Genomic DNA, 23864 nt, shown 5'->3' with positions numbered 1-23864 from the left:
AGAAGCCAGTGAGTGGCCGTGGACAATAGCTTCTCAGACTGGAGGACTGTGACTAGTGGTGTGCTGCAGGGATCGGTGCTGGGACCAGCGTAGTTTGTCATCGAGATCCACAATCTGGACAACAATGTGGTGATTGGATCAGCAAGTTTGCAGACAATACTCAGATCGGAAGCGTTGTGGACAGCAACGAAGGTTTTCAAAGCTTGCAGAGGGATCTGGGCCAGCTGGAATAAACAGCAGATGGAATTTAACATGAACAACTGTGAGGTGTTGCGTTTTGAAGGACAAACCACGAAAAGACGGCGAACAGTCGGGCACCGAAGAGTGCGGTAGAACAGAGGGAACTGGGAAACAGGAGTCATTCCATGAAAGTGCTGTCACAGGTGGATAGAGTTGGAAAGAGAGTTTTTGTCCTCTTGGCCTTCATCTATCAAAGTACTGAGTTTCAAAGTGTGGAGTTTACGGTGAAGCCTCACAAGAAATTGGTGAGGCCAAAATTGGAGTCTTGTGTGCCGTTGTGATCACCTAATGACAGGGAAGATATCAATAAGATTGAAAGAGAAAATTCACTAGGATGTTGCTCTGACTTCAGGAAATCAGTTCCAAGGAAAGGTTTAACAGGTTAGGACTTTATTCCCTGGAGGGTAGAAGAATAACATAACATACCCTGGAGGGTAGAAGAATGAGTGAGAATTTGATAGAGGTATTTAAAATTATGAGGTGGATAGACAGTAAATGGAGGTCAGCGATATCCACTCAGAGACAAACCAGTGGATTTGGGATAAGAGTGAAATGGGAAAAGTGGAGAGAAAAAATTGGAGGATATTTGTTCAGAGAGTCGAGGGAATGTGGAATGAGCTGCTGGGTGATGGTGATCGAGGAGTCCATTTTAATATTGAAGAATTTGGATGGGGATGTGGATGGGAAGGGTATGGTGGGCTACGGACTGGTGGCAGATCAGTGGGCATGGGCCAAATCATAGTTCAGCACAGACTCGAAGGGCCGAAGGACCTGTTTCTGTGCTGTAATGTTCTCCGGAGATTGGAGATTAATTGGGGGTGAAGGGCCTGTTATTGTCCTGCAGGTATAACGTTAAAGATTTAAGACACAGATGAACCTAAAGATTTTTAAATGTTGCATCGATAGGACTGTCATTCTGATTGGAGACCCTGGTTTGTTTGCTCCAGACAGTGTTCAGATAAACATACCATCAGCATTTCAGGCTTGAGCCCTTTATCAGGGCAAGTCTCCGGACTATATAAAGTTCACACCTTGACCTGCTGAGCCTCTCCAGCATTTGCGTCGCGACAGAAATCGGACGAGTCGCTTCGTGTGAACAAAGGAGAATTGACATCAGGACATTTCACCCCTGAACTGTCCATCCAGAGACAGGAACTTTCAACATTCAGAACAGAACCACACCAATACCCCCATTCACCTTCCCATTTTGTGAAGGGTGACATAAAAACACTCCTGACACGGGGACAGATATGAACCTGGGTCACTGTCACTTTAAGAACATTCTGCGAAACATGCCAAGATCAAAATTCAATTGATTGTCCTGTCATAAAGTGCAATATGACACAAACCACTTCATTCATGCATAAGGCAGATAGGGTGACAGGAGCAGAAAGTGAAATGAAGTGCTTCTTGCAGTCAAGAGCAAATGAAAATTCCCCATTTCCCATGCAATCCCCAAACCCAGCCCTTGCCCACCTACATCCCTCAGCAGCCCACACTTCAGAGGCAAACCTCACACACAATCAGGTACAAACATCCCAAAACCATCATCCCAAGACAAGAGCTAAAGTTGCAGGCACCGAAAACCACACACATTAAAGCAACACATTTCTCTGGCTCAATACCCACGAACCACATGGAACACCAGATTGCAAACTACCCACAAACAGGGGCTTCCACAAACACCGGATTCCTTTCACCCCAACAACTCAAAGAACCACCCCAGAAAAAGCAGCCACAGTAAAACCAGGCTTCCTACCTTCCTCTCAGGGCAGCAACATCTCAGGCTGAAAACCACAGGTTCGGGGGGGGGGGGAAGAGAGGGGGGGAGAGAGAAGAGGGGAGGGGAGGGGGAGGAGGGGGAGGAGGGGGAGCGGGGAGGGAGAGGGAGCGGGGAGGGAGGGGGAGCGGGGAGGGGGGGAGCGGGGAGGGAGGGGGAGCGGGGAGGGGGGGGAGCGGGGAGGGGGGGGAGCGGGGAGGGGGGGAGCGGGGAGGGGGGGAGCGGGGAGGGGGGGAGCGGGGAGGGAGGGGGAGCGGGGAGGGGGGGGAGTGTGGAGGGGGGGAGCGGGGAGGGAGGGGGAGCGGGGGGGGAGCGGGGAGGGGGTGGGAGCGGGGAGGGGGGGGCCCGCGGGGAGGGGGGGGCCCCGCGGGGGGAGCAGGAGGGGGCCCGTGGGGGGAGAAAAACTCACCTGCTTTGGACCCGTGGACGAACAGCCCCTGAACTGATGCTGTCGCACTCTTGGCCCCAGGGATGGAGACCAGAGCCAGACCGGGGCTGGAATCTGGCCAAGACTTCAGTGGCTGATCCTTCAGGTGGGGGGGATCAGGCTGAATGTTGCTGGACATTGAAACAAGGGGCGGCTTCGACCTTCCTCGTTGGGGTCGAGACCCCATCAAGGTGGTTCCTCCGTTGACAGGAGTTAATGGGGTGGAAACAGGAACCGATGCCCCCAGCTCGGGGAGGGTCGGAGGATCCTCGACTCATGCCAGAGATCTCCTGGTTTTGGGGCTTGTCCTTGGACTGTTGCTTTGAAAGCATTTCGTGGTCTATGACAGCTGAGAACTTCAACAAGACCCACTCGTTCCTCTCCTGATGGTCCGACAGCAGTTCAAACTTCTCCAATGCACCATTGGGTTGAATTTGAGCCCTTGGCTCTCCCAGTGCCTTGGAGCATGGGTTTGGGGTGATGGCCTGGGAATATTTATGCCACAGGAGGTCGCGTTCGTGACCCTGGTTCAAATCTGGCCCCGTCTGCAAGGGGTTTGTTGTTCACCCCAAGCCAACATGGTTTTTGACCACTCTTCAAATGGCGTGGGGATTGGGGTGGGTGGGGGGAGGGGGTGTCGGGGCGTCTGGTTCATGGGCATCTTGGCGTGGTCTGAGCTCTTTTGGGCCAATGACTCTGCTGTCTGTTTAAATGTAAAGATTCAGTCTGGGGTCTGTCACGTCAAGAGTCAGTCTGGGGTCTCTCTCTCTGTAGGGATGTCAAGTGACTGGGCAAAATCTCATGGCATGCATTAAAACCATAAAAAAAAACAACACGGATGAAACCCCATTTGGCCCTTCTCGTCTGCGCTGAAAACATCAGACCATTCGTCCAACTGACCTGCACCCAGCCCACCTTCTCCAACCACGGATCTATCCAATTTATTCTTCAGACTGTAAACTGCCGGTGCCCACCACAGGAGATGCCAGCTCATTCCACACTCCCACGACTCACTGAGTGAAGAAGTTGCCCCTCAACGATTCCCCTTTCACCCTAAAGTTATGTCCTCTTGGATTGATCTCTCCTCATCAAAGTGGTAAGAGCCCGCTCGCCTTTTCTGTTTCTATCCCTCTCGTCGTTTTGCAAAGCTTGATCAAATCTCTCCTCATTCTTCTTTGATTCAAGGAAAAAAGTCCTAACTGGTTTAATCTATCCCTAGAACTCAACTCCTGAAGGCACGGCCACCTCCTAGTCAATCCTCTCCGCACTCTTTCAGTCTTCCTGATATCATTCTTGTCGTCGGGTCACCAGAACTGCACACACTACTCCAAATTGGGCCTCACCCATGTCTGACACAACCTCACCGTGACATCCCAGCTCCTGCACTCATTTCTTCGATTTCTGATGGCCAAGATGGCAAGGGCTTTCTTTACAAAACTGTGATGCCACTTTCAAGTGACAGGTACAAATTCTTTCACCCAAAATTCCATCCACCGAACATTTTCGGGTTGGGTGCCAAACATGACCGGATCCGACCCACCCTCAATTCGTGCACAAATTTCCCCTGTTGGCAACGCGGGGAACCCTAGGGACTCTTTACTTTATAGGAGCCAGTTAAGAGGACGGATAGGGGATTCTGCGGACGCAGCAAGGAGAACCGGATGGTGGTTTGCCTCCCTGGTGCCAGGGTCCGAGATGTTGCTGCTCGTGTCCCGGATATCCTAAAGTGGGAGGGACAGGAGCCAGAGGTCGTGGTACATGTAGGTACCAATGACATAGGGAGAATTAGAGAAGAGGTCCTAAAAAGTGAGTACAGGCAGTTAGGTAGGGAGTTAAAAAGAAGGACCGCAAAGGGGGTAATCTCTGGATTACTCCCTGTGCCACGTGACAGTGTGAATAGAAATAGAATGAGGTGGAGGATTAACACGTGGCTGAAGGGGTGGAGTAAGGGGCAGGGTTTTAAGTTTCTGGATAACTGGGACCTTTTTTGGGGGAGATGTGACCTGTACAGTAAGGACGGGTTACACTTAAATCCCAGGGGGACCAGAATCCTGGCAGAGGTATTTGCTAGGGCTACTCAGGATCCTTTAAACTAGAATGGTTTGGGGGAGGGAACAAAATAGTACAGAGCAGTAAGGAGAAGGTTAGAATGCAAACAATGAAAGTTTGTAGTAAGTATTTGAATATGGATGGGCAGGTGATAGAGAAGGGAAATGCTCTGGAAGAAGATGAAGGGCAATTGGCAGGAAAAGTAAATAATGTTGTTCTTAAAGATGAGGGAAAACAGGGATTAAAAAATGGGAAATCCCTGAAATTCATATATTTTAATGCCAGGAGTATTGTAAAAAAGGTGGATGAGCTGAAGGTGTGGATTGATACTTGGAAGTATGATGTGGTAGCGATTAGTGAGACATGGTTGCAGGAGGGATGTGATTGGCAACTGAATATCCCTGGGTTTCGTTGTTTTAGGTGTGATAGAGTCGGAGGGGCAAGAGGAGGTGGGGTTGCATTGCTTGTCAGGGAAAATATTACAGCGGTGCCTAGGAAGGATAGATTAGAGGGCACATCCACGGAGGCTATTTGGGTGGAACTGAGGAGTAGGAAAGGAGAGGTTACACTTGTAGGGGTGTATTATAGACCACCCGGAGGGGACCGAGACCTAGAGGAGCAAATCTGTAGGGAGATAGTAGATATTTGTGATAAGCACAGGGTTGTAATTATGGGAGATTTTAATTTTCCACATATAGATTGGGAAACACATTCTGTGAAAGGAATGGATGGGTTAGAGTTTGTGAAATGTGTGCAAGATTGTTTTTTACAACAATATGTAGAGGTGCCGACCAGAGAAGGAGCAGTGTTAGATCTACTGTTGGCAAATGGGATGGGTCAAGTGACGGAGGTTAGTGTTGGCGAGCACTTCGGGTCCAGTGATCATAATGCCATCAGCTTCAATGTCATTATGGAAAGAGAGAAATCAGGGCCAAGGATTGAGGTTTTTGATTGGGGAAAAGCTAGATTTGAGGAGATGCGAAAGGACTTGCAGGGTGTGCATTGGGACAATTTGTTTTATGGGCAGGATGTAGTAGAGAGATGGAAGTCTTTTAAAGATCAGATTTTGAGAGTGCAAAAGATTTATGTTCCTGTTAGGTTAAAAGGAGGGGCAAAAGTTGGAGAGAGCCGTGGTTTTCAAGGAATATTGGAAACTTGGTTCGAAGAAAAAGGGAGGCGTACATTAGATATAAGAAGCATGGAGTTAAGGAGATGTTTGAAAGATACATTGAATGTAAGAGGAATCTTAAGAGAGGAATTAGGAAAGCTAAAAGAAGGTACGAGAAAACTATGGCAAGCAGGGTGAAAACTAATCCAAAAGAGTTCTACAAATATGTTAATGGTAAGAGGAAAGCTAGAGACAAAATTGGTCCCTTAGAAAATCAGAGTGGAAAACTGTGTGTGGAACCTAGAGAAATGGGGGAGATATTGAACAGTTTCCTTTCTTCGGTATTCACTAAGGAGAAGGATATTGGGAGATGTGGGATAAAAAAAAAGCAAATTGGGTAAATATGGGGAATATAGAGATTACAAAAGGTGTAGTTTTAAGGCTTTTGAAGAATATAAAGGTGGATAAGTCTCCGGGACCAGACGGGATCTTCCCCAGGACATTGAGAGAAGTGAAGGAGGAAATAGCAGAGGCTCTGGCGGTAATTTTTCAAATGTCATTAGATATGGGGATAGTGCCGGAGGATTGGCGCATTGCGCATGTGGTTCCGTTATTTAAAAAGGGTTCAAGGAGGAAGCCTGGCAACTATCGGCCTGTAAGTTTGACGTCTGTGGTAGGTAAATTAATGGAGAAAATTCTTAGAGATAGTACTTATAAACATCTGGATAGACAGGGTCTGATCAGCTGCACTCAACATGGATTTGTGGGAGGAAGGTCATGTTTGACCAATCTGATTGAATTTTTTGAAGAGGTGACTAGGAATGTGGATGAGGGTAGCGCAGTGGATGTTGTCTATATGGACTTCAGTAAGGCCTTTGATAAGGTACCACATGGAAGGTTAGTTAGGAAGGTGCAGTCTTTAGGTATAAATTTTGAGATAGTCAAATGGATTGAACATTGGCTGAAAGGGAGAGGCCAGAGAGTGGTAGTGGATAATTGTCTGTCAGGTTGGAGGCCGGTGACCAGTGGTGTGCCTCAAGGATCTGTATTGGGCCCATTGTTGTTCGTTATATACATTAATGATCTAGATGATGGGGTGGTGAATTGGATTAGTAAATATGCAGACGATACTAAGATAGGTGGAATAGTGGATAATGAAGAAGGTTTTCAAGGATTGCAGAGGGATTTGGGCTGCTTAGAAAAGTGGGCTGAAAAATGGCAGATGGAATTTAATGCTGATAAGTGTGAGGTGCTTCATTTTGGTAAGAAGAATCAGAATAGGACATACGTGGTAAATGGGAGAGCATTGAGGAATACAGAAGAGCAGAAAGATTTAGGAGTGACGGTACATCGTTCCCTGAAGGTAGAAACTCACGTGAATAGGGTGGTGAAGAAGGCTTTTAGTATGCTGGCCTTTATCAATCATTGCATGGAATATAGGAGTTGGGAGGTGATGTTGAGATTGTATAAGACGTTGGTGCGGCCTAATTTGGAGTTCTGTGTGTAGTTCTGGTCGCCTAATTATAGGAAGGATATAAACAGAGTGGAGAGAGTGCAGAGAAGGTTTACCAGAATGTTGCCTGGGTTTAAGCATCTGGAGTATGGGGAGAGATGGGACAGATTGGGTCTTTATTCTTTGGAGCGTAGAAGGTTGAGAGGGGATTTGATAGAAGTATTTAAGATTATGAAAGGGATAGACAGAATGGATGTGGATAGACTATTTCCGTTAAGAGGAGGAAAGTTTAAAACAAGAGGACATGAGTTAAGAATTAAGGGGCAGAGGTTTAGAGGTAACATGAGGGGGAACTTCTTTACTCAGAGAGTGGTAGCCGTGTGGAATGATCTTCTGGGAGAAATAGTGGCGGCGGAGTCAATTGTATTATTTAAGAAAAGGTTGGACAGGTATATGGATGAGAAGAAGATGGAGGGTTATGGGCATTGTGCAGGGAGGTGGGATTAGAAAGGGGTGTTTGGTTCGGTGCGGACTAGAAGGGCCTAATGGCCTGTTTCCGTGCTGTAATTGTTATGTTATGTTATGTTATGGATAAAACAGAGTCCGGCACCACCAATTCACCGTCGATGGATGCCCAATTTGTTGTAGATGACCCGAGGCTGCCATCGCAATCTCGTGCCCCCAGCACCTTTGCTGCATTATCCCATATCCAGCACTGCCATCACCCTTCTTCCACCATTCCCCCCCCCACCCCTGGTCCATGGACCCTTCTAGTTGGAGTGTGTCATTGTTTTGCTAAAATCTGAAATCAGCATAATCCAGGTACAAATTTATTATCCAACACCCTTGGGACCAGACACTGATCAGAATATTTTTTCATCATAGAATAGTAACTGCTTGAGCAGCTCCTGGAATGGGATGCTGCTCGGCAGTCGACTAGTTAAGCAAGTGACGTATGTTTGTGAGGTGATGAATTCAGCTCACATATGTGCTTGTGTGGCACATTTGGTCCAGGATATCTGGCCTAATGCCCTTGCCCATATCTCTATTCCCAGCCCTGCCCTCCTCCCCCACCCCCCTCAATATAACAAGGACAGAATTCTCCTGGTCATTGCCTCCCACCCCATATATCTTCCACCACTCCTGCCATCAGACACCTCCTTCCTTTCTGTTGTGATTGCTCCATCAGTGATTCGCTCATTCCTTCCCATCAACTGTTCCCTTGGAACCTGACTCTATGAAGCAAAACTTCACTGATGAACCCGCAGGGTCCTCCACTGGATCTGTTGATCCTGACGTGGCCTCCTCTATGCTGGGTAGATTGGATGCAAACTGGAAAAATCATTTCATTGGTCACCTTTACTCTGATGGCTCCAACAGCAGGATCTCCCAGGGGCAGACCATTTTAATTCCACATCCCATTACCACTCAACATGGTTGTCCATGGCCTCAAGCATTGCCAAATCAAGGCCTAGTACAAATTCCATCTTGGAAGTCTCCAATCAGATAGCATCAATATCGACCTCCAAATTTCTGGTAAGACCTCTCCTCTGGTCTCTATTTCCCCACCTGCTTCCTTTCCTCTCATGTCCCTTTCCCTTCATTCTATCAGAGCTATGGTTCCCTGTCCTCTTTCCCCCCATTTCTCACTTCTACCCTCCCACCTGTATCCCCTTAACTGTTACTTTTTTGACTTTTCCTCTCCCCTATCTTTTTATTCAAGTGTTTTCCTGCACTCCTGATGAAGGGCTCAGACTCCCCAAAAAAATCCCAACACTTCCTCTCAAAACATCTGAACCCATGAACATGCCCAAATATCCACCATGTCCTTTTTAGTAAATACTGATGGAAAACACCCAGTCAGTACCACAACCATATCCTCAGACTCCAAGCAACACTGTCACAGCCTCAGTGACCGGGTTTCAAATCTGGCGCTGTCCGTAAGGAGTTGGTACTTTCTCCTTGTGTCTGTGGGTTTCCTCTGGTTTCCTCACATGCTTCAAAACATACAGGGTTTGCCAATTCGATGGGAATTTGGGAAGCAGAGCCTGTAACTGTGCTTTATGTGTAATTTTTAAATTCCAACTGACCTTGAGTGGTCCCATTCCCTCTCTGGTTTTCCATGAGGGTAGAAAATGCATTGGGGCTCTCCCTACACCCACTCGCCAAGGACTCTTTTCACCTTCCCATTATGTGCTCCGCTTGAAATTTTTCCTGTAACCTTTATACAGCAGGATTTCATTCCATGGAGGGGAGACGTTCTTGGTCAGGATCTCATTTCATGGAGGGAGGACGTCCTTGGACAGGATCTCATTCCATGGAGGATAGATGTTCTTGGTCAGGATCTCATTCCATGGAGGATAGACATTCTTGGACAGGATCTCATTGCATGGAGGGAGGATGTCCTTGGACAGGATCTCATTCCATGAAGGGAGGATGTCCTTGGAAAGTACTTTGTAATGTCAAACAACATTTAACAAGAGCCTCAACCAGAAAAATGAGTTGCTGGTATTTATATCTGGGCACAAAGACACCACCAAATTTCTTAATGACCCAAACACTTCTAAAATTAAACATTGGAATAAAGAGTGTTTTACAAATATTCAAGATTCAAAAAAACCTAAAAATGATTGAGTTAATTTTGGTGAATCAGTGAGGGTAGATGGAGATGTAGTTGAGAGAATTTGGGACCACACCGCCCTCCAGTGTCAAGATGGGCAAACTGCAAAAGTCCACATTAGGCGCAATATCTCCCCCTGGTGTCAGAGTGAACTCACTGCACGATTAAGCATTTTATTCAGTGGGGCAGAATTGCAGGGGCAGAGACAGATGAGAGGGCTCAAAACAGAGGGGTCAAAAGCAAGAGGAGTAGACACCACATGGAGTCAGAGGTGTGGAAAAAGAAGGGTGGAAACAGAGATGTTGAAACCGAGATGCAACCAGAGGGCTGCAAACAGATGGATTCAAACAGAGGGGAGGGAAGAGAGGGTTGAAAACAGAGGGATGTAAAAAGAGGCAGGGAAACAAAGGGAGGAAACAGAAGATTGAATCAAGAGGCGTAGAAACAGACGTTTGGAAACAAATGGGTGGAAACCCAAAGCCTCAGTGCCCAAGTGTTGGGGCACATCATTAACCAGCGTCCCAGGCAAACCCTGAACCAATCAGGTGGGGAAAATCATTAACCTGCATTACAGGCACCTCACGAACCAATCGGGTCTGTCTGTGTGTGTCTCTCTCTCTCTCTCTCTCTCTCTCTCTCTCTCTCTCTCTCTCTCTCTCTCTCTCTCTCTCTCGGTGTGTCTAATATTTGCTTATTCATTACCCACCATTGTCCATCCCTACTGGTGGTGCAGGCTTTTTTCCCCAAGGTGTCCGTATTGGCTGTCCATAGACCATCTCTGCCCCAACGCATTCCTCGATGTCACCTACATTAAAATCAAGATGGCATCAGCACCTTGTTGGGCACTTTTACCCGTGTTTCCTCAGTTGTTCTGGCCAGTGTTGTGTTTCGTTCACACATTCCTGCTGCCTGGAGTTAATGGCACTCGTGGAAGATCGCCAGTTCCTGAAACAATTCATCATTTATCTTATTTGTAACATTTTTACATTTAATTTAACATATGCATTAAAAAACTTGAATTTCTTCTTTGAAAATAAGATAAAATTAATACATAGTGATTTAAAAAGTAACCCCTCCCACAGCTGCCCAATAGAAAACAATAAAGAGAGAAAACATCTAGATAGTATTTATAAAAATTGAGCAAAACTCTCAAATAAAATCTTGCTTTTCTTGGTTTTAGGAGTCAGAAAGTTCATGTTGGGTAATTACAACTTAATTCCTACAATTGGTAAATACACATCCCAAATCTTCAAAAGAGAAATTCAAATTTGTTCCGTGAATTTGATGTAATTATTTCAAGTGGGATACAACGGCCTATTTCAGTGTGGCCATCGACCCATTCCCAAATACGCATCGGACTTCCAAGTTACTGCCACACATTTTAACCCTATGACAATTACAGCACAGAAACAGGTCATTTGGCCCTTCTTGTCTGCACTGAACTAAATACTCTCCTCTCGTACCACCTCTCTGCATTCCCCTCCCCTCCAATTTTCCCTGAAATGACAAAATGGACCCAGCCGCCACTATTTCTCCCGGAAGCTCACTCCACTCAACCACCACTCTGAGTCAAGAAGTTCCCCCTCATGTTCCTTCCAAACTTTTGCCTCTTAACTCAAGACCTGTTTCAATCTCTGCTACTCGCAATGAAAAAAGCTTATCCACATCAACTCGTTCTATCCTCCTAGTAATTTTAAAGACCTCGATCAAATCCCCTCTCAACCATCTACAATCCAAAGAATAAAGACTTCATTTGCTCAATCTTTCTTTGTAATCTAGTTGCTGATATCCAGGTAACATTGACGTAAATCTTCTCTGCACCCTCTCTACTTTATTGATAGCTTTCCTCTCATTTGGTGACCAGAACTGCACACAGAACTCACAAAAGAGCCTCACCAATATCTTGTCTAGTCTCAACCTCACTGCCCGACTCCCGTATTCTATGCGATGGTTGAACAGATTCTTTTCGAGGTACTCTCTGATTACCCTCCAATAATTAACCTATCACTGTCAGGCTCACCTGGTTGGCTTTTGAAGCCGTTTTTAAACAAAGGAACATTAGATTACATCCATTCCTCTGGCACCTCACCCGTGGATAAACAGGTTTTAAATATTTCTGTCAGAGCCCTTGCAATTTCTACTCTTCTTTCCCTCAAGGCCAAGGGAATATCATGTCAGACCTCCATCCACCAACAGACAAAAATCAGCCATCACAAGGTGAAGGCAGGACAGTAGTCCCACCTCTCCAGCACGAGTCACCCCAGGATCAAGTCAGCACTGACTGCAAGAAGTTTCTACATCCTCTCGGTGTCTGTGTGGATTTCCTCCCACACTCCACAGCTCAAGGGGGCCGTAAGTTCATTGGCGATTTGCGAAGCTCAAGACCATGGGGTGGAAGTGCACATTCTGGTCCTGGGGGCATCAATTCAATTCAACAGCACAGATGAACCTTTGGGCACGACCTGATCTTTTTCTGGTTTCAAACTCATTATTTTTGAAAATTGTATGTGCACCTCTAATGCAACACGATTGCTGCAAAACAGGCTTCATGATACATATCCATGACAAGAACTCGGGAGAATCTGATTTGGTTACTAGACTTTTGAACAGAACAGTGTCTGGACATTTTATCCCTAAACTGAAACTTTATAGACATACAGAACAAAAAGAGGGCAAAACAAGCTTGTGTCTCACCAATACCACAATTCACAGACACTTTTTATGTTCTCAAGGGTGGCAGAAAACTCAAAGAGCATAGAAACTCCTTCCACACTGTCACTTTAAGAGCTTTGGATGAACCATGGGATAAATATTCCCAAGCCATCACTCCAAATCAATGACCAAAAGTACTGGCTGAGTGATAGATTTGAGACATTTTACCAGCTATGTAACAATCAGGCACAAGGAAAATTGCTGCTTCCATTGTAAAGTATTTAGTAGAATTTAGGACTGAGATAAGGAAGAATTTTTTCACTCAGAGGGTGGTGAATTTATGGAATTCTCTGCCACAGGAAGTGATTGAGGCCGGTTCCATAGCTATATTTAAGAGAGAGTTAGATTTAGTACTTGTGACTAGGGGGATCTGGGCGTATGGAGAGAGAACTGTAACAGGGTACTGAGTGGATGATCAGCCATGATCAAAATGAATGGCGGTGTAGGCTTGAAGGGCCAAATGGCCTACTCCTGCATCTATTTTCTATGTTTCCATTGAGGAATCTCAGACCACAAACAACCTTCACCCCGAAAAACAAGCAATTCTCCACAATAAAACTAGGTTTCCTTCCTGTCTGCAAGCATCTGCTCTCTTGAGTCTGAATGGCACAACTGGGGAAACCGTTTCAAACCCATGACCTGAAACAGCATATTCTCTTCCCCTAATTGGAGCTGTCTTGAATTGGCCACCACTGCCCGAGCAAGAATGAACTGGGAGATCTCACACTCGCTCCTTCACAGGTGAGACCTCCCTGTTCATTGGAGCTCCATATTATCCATCTTGCTCTATTTTGTTAACCTTAATCAAGTCTCCTCTCATTCTCCAACACTCCCATGAAAAATAAAAATCATGTATCCTGTAGTTCGCGAGTCCGGACACCAGGTGGTGGTATTATACCTAGATCTCTCTCTCTCTCTCTCTCTCTCTCTCTCTCTCTCTCTCTCTCTCTCTCTCTCTCTCTCTCTCTCGCCCTCGCTTCATGCATGCAGTACTCGGTGTGAACAGGCGGTGGCAGCACTTTACAGCCCTTGCAATCTGCAGCTTGGACAGGAGATGGTTGGTTTGCACCTCATGGGCTCTTGCACCAAGATTGAAGACTTGGAGATTTCCCATTGATTGGCAGAGAACATACACGACATCACATCCAACCCTGAGATTCCCTTTTTCCTGCGGACACGGCCGAATTACCACGAATGGGTCGTGCAAAAATAAACGGTTCAGTGGAAACCTGGAAAGATAAAAGAATTGAAAACAAAGAAAATCAATAAAGTGCTGCAATAGTCCTGAAATGAGTTCCTGATTGAGTTTGTTGTTGAGGAGTCTGAAGGTGGAGGGGGAGCAGCTGTTCCTGAACCTGGGGGTGTGAGTCTTGAGGCACCGAGACCTCTTTCCCGATGGCAGCAGTGAGAAGAGAAAGAGAGAGTGTGGATCTTTGATAATTGCTTATGTTTTCTGACAGCACCATTCCCTGTCGATAAACTCAATAGTGGGGAGAGTTTTGTCTGTGATGTTCTGGGCTGTGTCCACGACCTTTTGGAGGGCTTTATTCTCAGGGGTATTGGTGTCCCCATACCAGACCATGATGCAGCCAGTCAGCACACTTTCCACCACATCTCTGTCGAAATTGGCCAGGGTTTCTGGTGTCGTCCCAAACCTCCACAAACCCCTGAGGAAGTAGAGGCGCTGACGTGCTTTCTTATCGAGGTCATTGGTGTTGGGTCCAGGAAGATTTTTTGAGATGGTGACTCCCAAGAACCTAAATTTGCTCACCCTCTCCAACCCTGATCCCTCAATGAACACTGGATTTTAAAACTCTGGCTTTCCTTTCCTGAAGTCAACAATCAACTCCTTGGTTTTGGTGACATTGAGTGCGAGGTTGTTGATGCACCATTCAGCTCGGTTTTCAAACTCCCTCTTGCATGTGGACTCATCCCCTTCCTTTATACAACCCACGACCATGGTATTGTCAGCAAATTTGTAGGGGATATTATTGATGTACCGAGCCACACAGTCGTGGGTGTAAAGTGAGTAGAGTGGGGGCTAAGAACACAGCCCTGTGGTGCTCTGGTACTGATGGAGATCGTGGAGGGGATATTCTTACCAACCTTCACTGATTGTGGTCTGGAGGTGTTAACTCTCAGGTCTTGGAGTTTGCTGGTCAGTTTGGAGGGGATGATGGTGTTAAATGCTGATCTGTAGTTGATAAAGAGCATCTTTACTGTTCAGGTGCTCCAGGGCTTGATGTAGGGCCAGTAAGACAACATTTGCTATTATTATGAGAGACGAACTGGAATGGATCCACGTCACCACTCAGACGGGAGCTGATCTGCTTCATCACCAGCCTTTCCAAACACTTCTTCACTGTTGATGGAAGTGCAACTGGTCGATAGTCATTCAGGCAGGTGATTACACTCTTCTTGGGCTCTGGTGTGATTGACACCTGTTGGAAACAGATGGGGACCGGGGAAAATGCTTTCCTTGGATTATAGATGGCAGGGGGACGGAAACCACAATATGAGAGCAGAAGTTCAAAAGCATGAGAGTACATGTTCTGAGTTTGTAAAAAAAAGGACAGGCAGGGGAAAAAAACAGATGTAGTCAGTTAGAGGGTTTGAAATGTCTATTTCAATGCAAGGAATAAAGGGGATGAACTTTGAGCATGGATCAGTATGTACAACTTTGATGTTGTGACTGTTACAGAGTCTTGGTTGGAGGAAGGGCAGGATTTGCTGATGCAGGTCCTAGGGTTTGGGTTTAAAAGGAATAGAATGAGGGGTAGTGGGGTGGGGGGAATAACATTACTGGTCAGGTATAGTATTACAGCTATAGAAAGGGAGGTAACTGCAGAGGGGGTGTCCACTGTGACAGTGTGGGTGGCAGTCAGAAACAGGGAATGTGCCATAGGCCCCCCAATAGTCCTTGGGGCACCAAGAGCAGATAAGCAGGCAGAGTTTGGAATGATGCAGGAAACACAGTGTTGTAGTTATGGGAGACTTGAACTTCCCCTATATTGACTAGTACTTCCAGCTTGCAAGAGGGATAAATGGGTCTGAATTTGCCAAGTGTTCAAGAAGCAGTCCTGACAGCCTGTGGACCAGCTGCGAGCAGGCACACTGGATCTAATGCTGGGTAATGAACCTGGTCAGGTGGCAGGTTTTAGGGTGGTCAAGCATTTTGGTGAGAGTGACCACATCTCTGATCTTTCATATAGCTATGGATAAGGATAATTCAGACCAAATAGGAATCTGTTTAAGGTTTAGGGGTCTTAAATTTAAATTTAGGGATACAGCACAGTAACAGGCCCTTTTGGCCCACAAGCCTGTGCTGCCCCAATTGGCCTCCAACGCCCAGGACCTTTTGAAGGGTGGGAGGAAACCCACATTGACAGGAGAACCTACAAACTGATGACTGTGTGGGATTCAAACCCTTGGTCCCAATCACTGCTGCCGTGGTTGCATTGCATTAACCATGGTGCCCCATTCATCTGGGGTTTACAGATCACTTCATTCATCAGGGATTGAGTTCAAGAGCTGCAAGGTAATGTTACAGCTCTACAAAGCTCTGTTGAGACCACACTTTGAATATTATGTTCAGTTCTGGTCACCTCATTACAGGAAGGAGGTGGAAGCTTTGTCGAGGGTGCAGAGGAGATTTACCAGAAGTTGCCCAGATCAGACAACATCTTATGAGGCAAGATTAGGGGAGCAATTGGGGCTATTTCATTTGGGGAAAAAAGACAATTTGAAAGGGTCTCAAAGATGATGAAAGTCCTTGATCGGGTGGGCAGCCTGCACATTTTTCCTGAGGCAACAGTAAAATGCCAGAGGACATCTGTTCAAGGTGAGGGGGAGCGGTGAGGAGACATTGGTAGGTTTTTTTATTTTACACATTAGTAGGGGATTGGAATGAATTGTCTGGGTGACGATGGAGGCTGCTACAATGGGGATATTTAAAAGACATGGATAGAAGAAGAGTAGTAGCCTGTATTGTCATTTAAAACCAGGACACAGTTTAAAAATGAAATGACAGCCTCCAGAACTACAATGCTAACCACCAAACCGTGATTCCACATCAGGCCACACAAGATGCCATTTCAACTCCAGACAAAAGATCAAAACTACACAAGACTAAAATGCACCTACATAATGAGAAGAAAAAAGTGCCAACAATGGCACAGACTCTGGAACCTCCAGGTCAGGCACACGACATGATCACTCCAGTCTCCGGGACATCTCCTCCGCAGATCAGACAGCCAGCCATACACCATTCACTCCAGGCATCCAGATGCATATGTGCCACAGCATCTCCTCCTCGGCCACCTGCAGCACTCAGTATCTAGGAGCCTCGATCCCACAGCAGGAGCCCGACCACAGCAGATCAGGCCATGAGCGCTTCGTCCAGATCTTCACCTGACTTCACGGTTCTTCCCAGTTTCTTGTCTCCACAGTGCTATCTTCCAATCTTCATCCTTTCAAAATTGAGCACAGCACACTGCTTAGACCATTTCAGTAGCATTAGGATCTGGAGAGGCCACTGCAGCTGTGCTGCGCCGTCATCATCCAGAGGGATCTGGCTTTGTGGTAGGGAACGTTTAGGTTGTTGAGTACATTTATATGGGTCAGGACAACATTTTGGGCCAAACAGCCTGCAGTGTATTGTGATGTCCATATTCAACTCTGCAACAGATAAATATGTTTGATGAACAATACACACATCACACCTTGAGTCAGTTCCTTCCTGCCACAAATCTTTCTGCAGTTGTTGGACATTCATCCACCAATAGAGACAAAACAAATCAGTGAATATCACAAGATAAGCACTCAGATTTGAAACTAAAGTTGGTTGTATGACAGATGATAGATACATTTTAAAGGAGATAAACTGGGGCAGGTTTTTTAGTGTAGGGGTCATATCCAAAGATTTCAAAACAGATCTCATTTAAAATACTGGAGCTCTGCTCAAGTCAGACAGGCTGGCTCCAAACACCTTTGCAACAGATGAAAGAACTCAGAGGAGTAGGTTCGGAGCCGCAGGCTGTCTGGGAGTGCTGCTTGCTGTTCTCAGTGGGTCATATGGTTTTGGAAGCAGAGAGGGTCAAATAGGCTTTGTGTGTGTGTGTGTGTGTGTGTGTGTGTGTGTGTGTGTGTGTGTGTGTGTGTGTGTGTGTGTGTGTGTGTGTGTGTGTGTGTGTGTGTGTGTGTGTGTGTGTGTGTGTGTGTGTGTGTGTGTGTGAGAGAGAGAGAGAGAGAGAGAGAGAGAGAAGTTTTACAGTTCAGCAACAGCTGGGACGAGAACAGGACAAGCTGCAAATCTTGTGGAAAACCCCATTTTGAAGACTGGTTGTGAGTGTGCTTAGTTCAGCCTGGTCAAAGCCCTTGTGGTTCATACAAGGAGAGGACTGGCTGCGTAATGTTTCACTTGAAATAAGAGAACCAAAAAGTTACTCTGTGGTGACCTGAAAGAAAGAGGTAATCATCTGGAAAACCCTGATGGGGCAAGTTTCTTCGGCAAGATACTGAAGTGGCTGACTCTAAAGTATCAGTTGTGGGTGTCCAGTGTGGAACAAATCTCTGTCTAAAGACCAACAAGAACCTTCCTGAGCGGTAACCATTTTCCTTTCTGTGCACAGTACAAGAATTGCCTGCAACCAGTAAACTTGGAAGATTGAGAAGTGAGATTAAACAGTGATTTAAAGAAAATTTCTGAACTTCCATAAACGTGCACTTAAAATTAGAAGGGGGGGGGGTTAAGTTAGGTTAGTTAATGGTGATAAGTTAAAATGTGATTCTGTTTTCATGTTTAAAGATAATTAAAAGCAACTTTTGTTTAAATAACCATTTGTCTTGGTGAATATCTATTGCCGCTGGGTTTTGGGGTCCTCTGGGCTCGTAACATTTTATACATCTTAAAACAGAACAATGTATTTCAATGCATTTTATGCACTAAACTCTACATCCAGGCAGAATCCAGACCGAATCTTCAATGTTAACATCCCCAAGCCATCACTCCAAACCAATGTCCAAAAGTACTGGCAGAGCAAATGGTTTAAGTTGAAATATATTTGAGAAATTTTACAAACTACATAACAATCGGCAACAAGGAAAATAAGAGCTTGCATTATTATTCAACACTCACAGACCACTACCAACAAGTGCAATGACTTTTACGAACACCTGATGCCTTCCACACCAACTCAACCAACAAGGCCTGAAAACAAATGGCTTTCAACAATAAAACCGGGCTTCTTATCTTCCATCTGAACACCTCAACTGTGAAAACTCCCCTGTTCTAAACCCATGAACTCCTGTCACCTGATAAACAGCCTCCCATCCCCTTAAATGATGCTGCTTGGGGACAGGAGACAACCCCTGCTGGAATGTGGAGCAACAAATAGATTTCACAGGTGAAGGAGCATCAAACCCTTCAGCCTTTCTACTCTGTGCCAGACTACAACTCTGTCTCCTCCCACTGACCTGTGCCAAGACCATATCCCTCCAAACCTCCTGAAAAGACAAGTTAAGGATTGGGAGCTGGAGTTGGATAAACTTCTGAACATTTGGGAGGCAGAGGGATCGATTGATAGGGAGTTAAAGGGAAATGATCATACCTAGGAGGCAGGAGGAGGATAGATGGGTGACAGTCGGGAGAGTGAAAGGGAACAGGCACCCTACCAAGCACAAGCCATGGCGATCAGGTCTCTGGCATGGAGTCTGGTCCTGTAGCTAAGAAGGGGAGAGCAATTCCATCATTTCGGGGGACAGATATGAGGTTCTGTGGAGGAGATTGAGTATCCTGGATGGTATGACGCCTCCCTGGTGCTTGGGTCTGAAATATCTCAGATCTTTCATAGCATTTTCAGGAAGGAGGGCGAGCAGCCAGATGTCGTGGTTTGCATAGGGACCAATGACATGGGTAGGAAGGGTGAGGAGGTCCTGAGAGTTCATGGAGTTATGCACGAGGAGAGGACCTCCAGCGATCTCAGGATTGCTACCCATGCTGGGTGTTATAGATAGAGAATTTGGGTTAAAAAGGGTTTAAGTTAAAATGTGATGATCAGTCATAAAAGGGGGCTAACCACTAGAGTTTAGCTGGAAAATGTTACAACAGACTTGCAACAGATTTAACTACAGAGAGACATGCAGGAGCCAAAGATTGATAAAGAGTGAAAAACAGAATTTGGTGTGAGCAGAGGTCATGAATGATCGTGGTGTGTGTGACGAACAGTAATCAGGATGATTCTGCAAAAACTAACCAATTAAAGCAGTGTAGTGGAGATGCCGAAGGACAAGCAAATTGTATAAAAAACAACGCACTGTATGTATCGGGGCTTGACTTGGCAAGAAGCCGGTTGAGTCCAACTCTGCAGACTTGTGAATAAAGCTTGTCGTGTCACCGATCTTAAAGAGACTCATTTGTGAGAATTTGTGTTTCTGACACTGGGGAGATTAGAAATAGGATAATGCATTTGAACATGTGGACATGGTGTAGGTGGGAGAGGTTCCAGTTTCTTGATCTGGGTTTCCCAATCTTTTTCTTTACACTTTTGTGAGAGATGGGAAAACTGATCTAAAATTATGAACATGAAGGAAACTAAAATTCATACATCAGTTAATGGCTGTAACCAGTACAAACAGGATGAGCTTGGGGATTAGGATGCAGGAAAGCAGATTCAGCACGATTAACATAAGAATCTTCTAGTCTTTGTGACAAGAGCCACCATAAGACTAAGATAAGGAGTGGTAAGGAACAATAGAATGTAGGAAGTTGAGGTAGTCTGGATCAGATAAGGGTCTCCTAGCCCTGGACAGAAGTACCAAGTCCTACATATCTAATTAGCTAACCTTACACAGATTTATACATATTAAATTAGCCAACCCTAGACAGGATGAGCCAACTCTGCATACCAAGAGACTGTAGCCCTGAGAATCAGGAAGGTGTGAATAAGGACAATAACATGAAGGGACACCGACAGGATACCCCCTGGTCCTCCAAGTATACTGAAATTGCACGTAGGCAGGCAGGATTGCCTAATGCCAAACCTCTCCAGCAGGAGGCAGAGGAATGTAAGGGGGAGGGTATTCCTATACTGAAATCAACTGTATAAAAGTTGGGTGAGCCCCAGTATATGTGTGTATTCCCAGGGTAAGGGGAAGCACCCAACTTTGCATTGTTGCTGTAATAAATGTTCTTTGTTCTCAATTTTTGTCTCGAGCAATTTCTTTAAAGGTACTTCTATTTCTAACAAATGGGGGCTCGTCCGGGATCACACTCCCTCCACTGACAGAGTACCCTGACGACGAGAGTAGGTGCACCCCGGCTAATTCAGCTGGACTCACGGACGACGGGTGGCTGGTCAGTGGAAGAAGCGAGTGATATCCGAGAAGAGGCATTGAGAACAAACGACGGAAGGAAGCGCGCTAGAGCATTGCTACTGGAACCCGGTAAGAGGAATTTTACTTGCCTCTCAGTATGGGAAATATGGGTAGCAAGGAAGAGAGTCCTGGTTCAGGATGTGAGGATCAGATAACTACGTACAGCCCACCCGGGTTGATGTTATCTGAGTGGGGCACGGGAAGGACCCGTGGAAAGGACAAACTGACCATGGTCAGGTATTGTTGTAGGGACTAGGTTAAATACCCGATAAAAGGGAGCTCCGTGTACTGGCCAAAACTCGGATCCGAGATGACTGGATGTGTCAAGCATTGAACATCTGGCTCTATCAAAACCAGAGAGATAACCTAGAGAGCAGAGAATATGCAGCCTGCTGGCTTAGGGGATCGTTTGATCAATTGGTTTTGAAAGAAAAAAAGTACAAGGACAAGAGAGAGGAGGAACCTTTTGTCCCTGAACCACAAGGGTGGGATGTGTTACATTCCCTTCCTCCACCTTATGTTCCTCCTATGCCGGCTCCTATCTTTCCTCCCCCTCCTATAACCTACCCTTCTGCACCTTCCCCACCTCCCCCACCACTAGAGAAGAGAGCAGGAGTGGTATGATGACTCGCTCACAAAGCACTCGATTACCACCCCTGTTGACAGGAGAGAGAGGTAACTTTAATTCAGAACAGCGTGAGACTCTTCAGGAAGAAAGGGCAGAACCCTTTGATTCATTTCCCAGGGAGCAGGAACCCAGACCTAATAAGCTAGAAACCAACTGGATGAGACCACTGCGGGAAGTTCCCATGGGAGAGGGTCTCGGTTTCGTAAATGTGCCCCTGACCAGTACTGAAGTGCGTAACTTTAAGAAAGAACTGCCCTCCCTGATAGAAGATCCCCAGGGATGTGCCGAACAGTTAGACCAATTTTTGGGACCAAATATATATACAATATGGGGGTCTCGACATAGAATCCCCAGCAGGGGAACAATTGGTACTAACTGGTTTTGTTACCAACTCAGCCCCAGACATTAGAAGAAAATTACAAAAGACAGAAAATTGGCATGAGCAGGGAATAACCCAGCTTCTACAGATCGCACAAAAAGCATTTGTCCAGACATCTGAGGATAAGCAGAAAGCAAAGGCTAACATTTTGATGCGGGTTATCAGAGGGGGCAAATGAGATGTGGGAAACTAGATGCAGAGAAAGAGGCACCGAAATAGAGGCAGGCAAAGAGAGGCAGGGTATCAGAGGCAGTGAATCAGAGGCGGGGAATCAGAGATACGGAAAGAGAGGCGTGGAATCAGAGGCGCGGAATCAGAGGCAGGGAATCAGAGGCAGGGAATCAGAGGCAGGGAATCAGAGGCAGGGAATCAGAGGCAAGGAATCAGAGGCAGGCAATCAGTGGCAGGCAATCAGAGGCTGGGAATAAGAGGTGGGGAATCAGAGGCGGGGAATCAGAGGCAGGGAATCTGAGGCAGGGAATCTGAGGCAGGGAATCTGAGGCAGGGAATCAGAGGCGGTGAATCAGAGACAGGGAATCAGAGGCGGGGAATCAGAGGCGGGGAATCAGCGGGAGGAAAAGAGATGTGGGGAAAGAGAGGCAGTGAAAGAGGCGCGGAAATTGAGGCAGGGAAAGAGAGGCGGGGAATAAAAGGTGGGGAATCAGAGGCGGGGAAACAGGCGGGTAAACAGAGGCAGGTAAACATAGGTGGATAAATAGAGGCGGGGAAAGAGGCGGGCAAAACATAGTGGTTGGAACTTGTGTGTTTAAAATGAGGTACACAAAACAGATCAAACAGTGTTGTTTAAATTGAGGGAGGGAAAGACAGGCACGGAAAGAGTGGAGGGGAAAGAGTGGAGGCGAAAGAGAGGCGTCGAGACAGAGGTGGGGAATCAGAGGCGGGGAATCAGAGGCGGTGAAACAGGTGGGTAAACAGAGGCGGGTTAACATAGGCGGAGAAATAGAGGCGGGGAAAGTGATGGGTGAAACATAGTGGTTGGAACTTGTGTGTTGAAAATGAAGTAGACAGAACAGATCAAACAGAGTTGTTGAAATTGAGGGAGGGAAAGAGAGGCGCGGAAAGAGTGTAGGGGAAAAAGCGGAGGCGAAAGAGAGGCATAGAGACAGAGGTGGAGAATTAGAGGCGGGGAATCAGAGGCGGGGAATCAGAGGCGGGCAATCAGTGACAGGCAATCAGAGGTGGGGAATCAGAGGCGGGGAATAAGGGGCCTGGAATCAGAGGCGGGGAATCAGAGGCGTGGAATCAGAGGCGGGGAATCAGAGGCGGGGAATCAGAGGCGGGGAAACAGAGGCGGGGAATCAGAGGCGGGGATTCAGAGGTGTGGATTTAGAGGCTGGGAATCAGAGGCGGGGAATCATAGGCGGGGAATCAGAGGCGGGGAATCGGAGGCAGGGAATCTGAGGCAGGGAATCTGAGGCAGGGAATCAGAGCGGGGAATCTGAGGCAGGGAATCAGAGGCGAGGAATCAGAGGCGGGGATTCAGAGGCGGGGAATCAGAGGCAGGGAATCAGAGGCGGGAATCAGAAGCGGGGAATCAGAGGCGGGGAATCAGATGCGGGGAATCAGAGGCGGGGAATCAGAGGCGGGGAATCAGACGCAGGGAATCAAATGAAGGGAATCAGATGAAGGGAATATGAGGCAGGGAATCTGAGGCAGGGAATCTGAGGCAGGGAATCTGAGGCAGGGAATCTGAGGCGGGGAATCTGAGGCGGGGAATCTGAGTCGGGGAATCTGAAGCGGGGAATCTGAGGCAGGGAATCACAGGCATGGAATCAGAGGCGGGTTATCAGAGGGGGGAAATGAGATGTGGGAAACAAGATGCAGAGAAGGATGCACGGAAATAGAGGCAGGGAATGAGAGGCAGGGTATCAGAGGCAGGGAATCAGAGGCGGGGAATCAGAGACACGGAAAGAGAGGCGTGGAATCAGAGGCCCGGAATCAGAGGCAGGGAATCAGAGGCAGGGAATCAGAGGCAGGGAATCGGAGGCGGGGAATCAGAGGCAGGGAATCAGAGGCAGGGAATCAGAGGCAGGGAATCAGAGGAGGGGAATCAGAGGCGGGGAATCAGAGGCGG

This window comes from Narcine bancroftii, chromosome 6, assembly GCF_036971445.1.
Source record: "Narcine bancroftii isolate sNarBan1 chromosome 6, sNarBan1.hap1, whole genome shotgun sequence".
Lineage (NCBI taxonomy): Eukaryota > Metazoa > Chordata > Chondrichthyes > Torpediniformes > Narcinidae > Narcine > Narcine bancroftii.
Note: the sequence above shows the minus strand (reverse complement) of the source record.